The sequence below is a fragment of the Lathyrus oleraceus genome, chromosome 4 (assembly GCF_024323335.1).
Source record: "Lathyrus oleraceus cultivar Zhongwan6 chromosome 4, CAAS_Psat_ZW6_1.0, whole genome shotgun sequence".
NCBI classification, from domain to species: domain Eukaryota; kingdom Viridiplantae; phylum Streptophyta; class Magnoliopsida; order Fabales; family Fabaceae; genus Lathyrus; species Lathyrus oleraceus.
This window is the reverse complement of record NC_066582.1, coordinates 69,983,082-69,989,169: the sequence shown is the minus strand read 5'-3', so window position 1 is coordinate 69,989,169 and position 6,088 is coordinate 69,983,082.

Here is a 6,088-nt window from a genome sequence, read left to right as displayed (position 1 = left end):
AGTTTCAGACAAACATGATTCTAGGTCAGATCGAGAGAGTTCAGAAAATACCTCTTCTGATTTAGATTCTTCATCTGAGGTGTTCCTGGATGTGGTAGCCATGAACGCCACATTGGCCTGTTCATCAAAGTCAGATTCTGATGAATCAGATTCGCTATCATCCCAGGTAGCCATCAATCCCTTCTTGGTTCTGAGGGAATTTTTCTTGAAGCTCTCTTTTCTAGAACTGTCTTTCTTTAACTTGGGACATTCATTCCTGTAGTGACCTGTTTCTTTACATTCATAACAAGTAACATCTTTGTTAGTTTTACCTTTTGAGGTTGATTCTGATCGATCCCCTCTGGGTCTTGGTCTCCTGAAGTTATTATTCCTCTTTTTCCAGAGTTGTTTAACTCTTCTAGTCAGGAGGGACAATTCTTCTTCATCATCAGAATCTTCCTGTTCAGAGTCATCAGCATCTTCTGTTTCGACCTGGAAGGCTTTATTTCTGTCAGACTTGCGCTTTTCAGACCTGGACTTTAATGCTACAGACTTGTTCTTCTTCTGAGGCTCATCTTCCTCCAATTCTATCTCATGACTTCTGAGTAAACTGATAAGCTCTTCAAGACTGATGTTGTTCAGATCCTTTCAAAGCTTTAAGGAAGTGACCATGGGTCTCCACTTCTTTAGCAAGCTTCTGACTATCTTTTTGACATGGTCTGCAGTTGTGTATCCTTTGTCTAGTACTTTGAGACCTGCAATAAGAGTTTGGAATCTAGAGAACATTACCTCTATAGCTTCGTCATCCTCCATTTTGAAGGCTTCATATTTCTGGATTAGAGCCAAAGCCTTTGTTTCTTTGACCTGAGAGTTTCCTTCATGAGTCATCCTCAGGGAGTCGAGTATATCTTTAGTTGTTTCCCTGTTGGTGATTTTTTCATACTCGTTGTAAGATATGGCATTGAGAAGTATCGTTCTGGCTTTGTAATGATTTTTGAATTCGCGCTTCTGATCATCTGACATCTTACTTCTGGGAACTTCAACTCCAGCATCTGTTACAGGAGGTTTGTATCCATCTGTGATAATGTCCCAGAGATCAGCGTCATAGCCTAGAAAGGAACTTTCAATTCTATCTTTCCAGTAATCGAATTTCTCTCCATCTCAAAGACAGGAGGCTTAGCATTGTAACTGTCTCTTTCATTTGTGTGGGCCATAGTTTTTCTCGTTCTGGATCTCTCTACACGGTTAAGTGTTTGATTAGAAAATCAATAACAGAGCCGAAGCTCTGATACTAATTGAAGGTGAGAAAAACAAGAAAGGGGGGTTTGAATTGTTTTGGAAAATAAGCGTTTTTGCAGAATAAGAACACACAGGATTTTATACTGGTTCGCTTATAACACAAAGTTACTCCAGTCCACCCGACCAAGGTGATTTCGCCTTCAAAAAGGACTTAATCCACTAATCTTGAAAGATTATTACAACCAATGTCTAAGAGAAAGATCTCTTAGTCCTCCCAAGTATACAGACTACGCAGAGTCACTTGAGGAACAAAATCAATTTAACAAAAGGGAGTTGTAATCTAAAGTGCTTCTAAGATTAAGCAAGTATTACAGCAAATAGAGCAAGCTAGTGATTTCACGTATGAGCAACAACTCGTGAAAGACTAAGAGAGAGAGTAGAGTTTTTCTGTGTGTTCAGGTGTGTCTCTCAATGAAGTATGTCGTCCTTTATATAGTGGTGAAAGGACCGTTGTAGTGATGGCAGAATATTTGTCTTTGATGAGAGTTTAATGCCATTACTTCTGTGTTTCTTGCCATAACCAATTTGTCTCCCTAAATAACTTCTTTCCAAATATACTTTCTTTCCATTTGAAGTTGTTGTTTCCGTTATTCTTTCTGGATTAGGAGATCCTTCGTCAGAATCTACGTTATCTCTGTCAATCTGAGATTGTGTTGAAGTAACATCAGAGCTTCTGATTATCCTGGTCTTTTAGATCATCAGAGTTGATTCCAAAGGCAGATTAGAGCTTCTGGTATTCTGCTATGCTGTTTTACTCAGATTCAGAACTTCTAGAGCGCGCTTCTTCTTCAAATGCTTCTGATCTTCTGGTACCTTGTATCTGATCCGATTCTGTATCTGATAAAGCGATCAGATTCCTTTGTTCTTGTTCAGAGTCCTGCACACTGAGAGAAATTTCGTTAGAGTGCCATTTTTGGTTTCATCCTTTGTTATCATCAAAATCCTGGAATCTATTGTAGAACTAATTTTGTTCTTACAATAACATCTAACATTAAAGGGAGTGGCATTGGGATAGTTCTAGAAGGACAATATGATCAATTATTTGAAAATTCATTAATGTTTTAATTTAAGGCTAGTAATAATTAGCCGAATACGAAGCTCTCCTTACCAGTATGTCCCTCTCCCTAGAAGTAGGTGCATTGACCCTAAAGGCAAAATGTGACTCTCATATTTTTACGAAGCAAGTCTCTAGCAAGTACCATCAAAGGAACAACAACTCATCAAATGTTAAAGAAATTTTGTGACTTGCCTGAGCGTTTCAAACTATTTGAGATAAAGTATATGCCCTGAGTACTAAAACTTAAGGCAAACATGTTGTCCACGCTGGGTAGTTCGAAGAAAGCAGGGTTCAGCTGCACTATAATACAAAAAACATGCTTCATCCCTAGGATAGAGGTAGATGATGAAGTCGTCATTGATCTCGCCATGACTAGAGGCTGGATAATACTTATAATCCATTATCTACACTCAGGTGAATTACCACAAGGCGAGTTATAAGCAAATTAAATTCACAAATGTGCAGTTAAGTACATCCTTATATCAGGGAAGCTCTACAAAATAGGAAGAATTGCTTCTATGTTAATGTGTTTGAGGGAACACAAAATAAATGTGGTCTTAGCGGAAGTTCACCAACGGGCTTGTGGCAGCCATATTGGTGGGTGAGCCTTTGCGCACAAGATGTTAAGAGCAGGTTACTACTGGCCTTTATTAATGAGAGACAACACGACTTTCATCAAGAAATGTGAGAAATTATAGACACACACTAATCTACACCATGTTTCAGCTAAGCTCCTCCACTCTATGACAACACCTAGGTTGTTCTACTAGTAGGCTGTTAATATTTTGGGACCCTTTCCTTTAGCTCATGGACAACTTAATTTCGTAATCGTGGGAGTATACTAGTTCATGCAATGGATAGAGGTAGAGGTTGTGTACAATATTACGACACAAGGAGATTTCCATTTTAATAGATAGAAGATTATGTGCAGGTTCAGGTTTCTATGAGTTATCGTCTCATACAATGGAACTTAGTTCGCCAGTATTATCGTGATTAATTTATGTAAGGACGTGGGAGTACAAACTGAGTTTGTATCATTTGTTCACCCATGGGAGAACGGACAAGCAAAATAAGATAATAAAGTGATATTGATGGGGATCAAGAATAATTTGGGTGATGCCAAAGGATTTCGGGCCAAGTAGCTGCATGAAGGGCTATGGTCATATCATACTACCCCTCACTCCACCAACAGGGAAACCCCCTTTACCCTAGTGTATGGGGAGGACCCTATGCTTCCTGTTGAATTCGACATGCCATCATGGTGACACTCCCAATTTAATAAGGAAGAAAACAAAGTAGGGTTAATATGTGTCGTCGGCTAAATTGATGAAACAAGAGATGTTGCTCACATCAGAGAGTTCTCCGCTAAATAAAGAGGGGCCAGAAAGCATAAATCCAAGGTAGTTCGAAGAGAGATGTAGTAAAGCAATTTAGTTCTATGAAAAGATGTAGTACCTATTCAATAGGGAAAGATACAATATAACTGAGAGGGACCAAAACATGTATGTTAGAAGTTTCCTAATAGAGCCTACAAGCTTGAAGAATTGGATGGACTGTTCATTCCCAAAACATGTAACTCAACCAATTTGAGATATTATCGTAGTTGATTGGTAGGAGGGCGAGTTGCATATTTACGAAAAATCTTGTAAAAAACATTGACATTTGTAACAAGTTAATGTGGTTTGAATCTCAAATTACATTGATGGGCTTCCACGAGAAGATCATTTATGTCCTACAGGGTAATTACATTGTTGGACTTCCACCCTATGGGGTAATTACATTGTTGGACTCTCACATGAAGGTCCTTTACATCCTACGGGGTAATTACATTGTTGGACTTTTACAGGAAGACCCTTTCCACTATAAGAGGTAATTACATTGTCATACTTCCACATGAATATCCTTTCCTCCCTATGGGTAATATCATTGTTGAACTTCTAGAGGAAGATCCTTTCCGCCTTATGGGATAATTACATTGTTGGGTTTCTACAAGAAAATCATAACCATCACGATCAACTACACAAAAAAGATAATTTAAAACCTCAAGTAAAACTCGACTTAAGTCTCATAAGTAAGACTTAATTAAGTGTCTCTAGAGGGTCTCAACTAAGTCTCATCCGGAAGACTCAATAAAAGTCACACAATAGGGACTCAACTAAGTCTCGTCAGGAAGACTCAATAAAAGTCTCGTATGAGGGGCTCAAATATCTCTCTACTGAGGGAAGTCTCATTAGGAAGATTCAACTAAATTCTTTCCTAGGGAACTCGATTATGTATCTCCTGAGGGATTTAACAAACCCTTTTTCAGAAGGTTCATCTGAAACTGAAGGAGGAATAAAATCTTCTAATAGACTCATGAGAAAGGTCTCAAGATGAGTCAGGGGTTAAAACACTTCAGCCTCTATGAATCCCCGTGCTTGAGGGACTATGTAGTGGTATAAGTGAAAGAGACCTTAGCGGCGAGGCGAATGCTTACACTTAATCCATCATTCTTCCTAAGTTCCCCTTTCATTAGTTGGAGCACCCCCATTTTGGATAGGGTGTCCCTTTTTTCGGATATGTCACCCATGATCTTGGAGTCTCCACCAATAATGTAAAATCAAGCATATAACGTGTATCAAGTCAACATATATGGTATTGGGGGTCGTGGGATTCAACTACACTTCTTGGATTTTAGGGAATCAACCACACGTCATTGAAGTAGTTACGGTATCCTAGGGAGATTGGGATCTAGGCCCACGGTATTAAAAATACCTTAATATCACAAAAGATTAACCTAATTACAATATAGAAAATATATATAGAGTAGTTTCGCACCTCACATGAGCGAGCTCTCAATACCATAACCTTAAAGTCTCTGATAACCCTTAATAAAAAGGGATTATCATGCATTTGTACTTTTAGCAAGTACAAGTAGTATGGTTAGTAGTGCTATGATCATCAATGCGGATTTGAGGTTGGTTTGTGTGGTCAATAGGTGTGTCAAGCAAATGTTACTGATATGGTCATCATTAGGGATTTAAGGTTTTTGTGTGGTTAGTGGGTACGTTAATCCAAATATCAAAGCATGTTAGTTGTTTCAGGTGTGAATGGAAATTAATTCCATGGTATGGATGGTGATTGGTGTGTGGATTAGTATGGAAGGATGTGTTCATGAAAGGATACATTTCTAGAAACAAATACTACTTTGAGGCTAATGTTGAGGAGAACATTTCCTTTCATTCTAGGTTTGTATCCTAAGAATATGCAATTTTTTGCTTTGTGATCAAGCTTTGTTATGTGGGCTTGAAGAGTAGATGCATAACACAGTGAACCAAAAACCTTGAAGGAATCAGTGTTTGGTATTTTGGTATGCATGATTTGGTTAAGTGGTTTATGTTGTAGAATGGGAGTATGAACTTTGTTAATGATGAATGTGGAAAATTGGATGGCATATGAACAATATGGTTTGGGAAATTTGGACTGATAAAAAATAGTTGTGCCAACATTTAGTAAGTTTGGTGTTTTCTTTCAAGTCTCCCATTTTTTAGGGAGTTTCAACATAAGACATTTGGTGAACCATTCCTCTAGCTGCATAAAACTAATTTAGCATGAATTCAGGTACATTGTTTGACCTAACAACTTTTGGTGTTATGTTGAGTTGATTAGTGATCATGGTTATGAAGTTGTGGACATATTTGGAGACCTAGGATTTGAGTTTGAGTAAAATGATCCATACAAATCATGTATGATCATCTAGGATGGTTAAGAAAT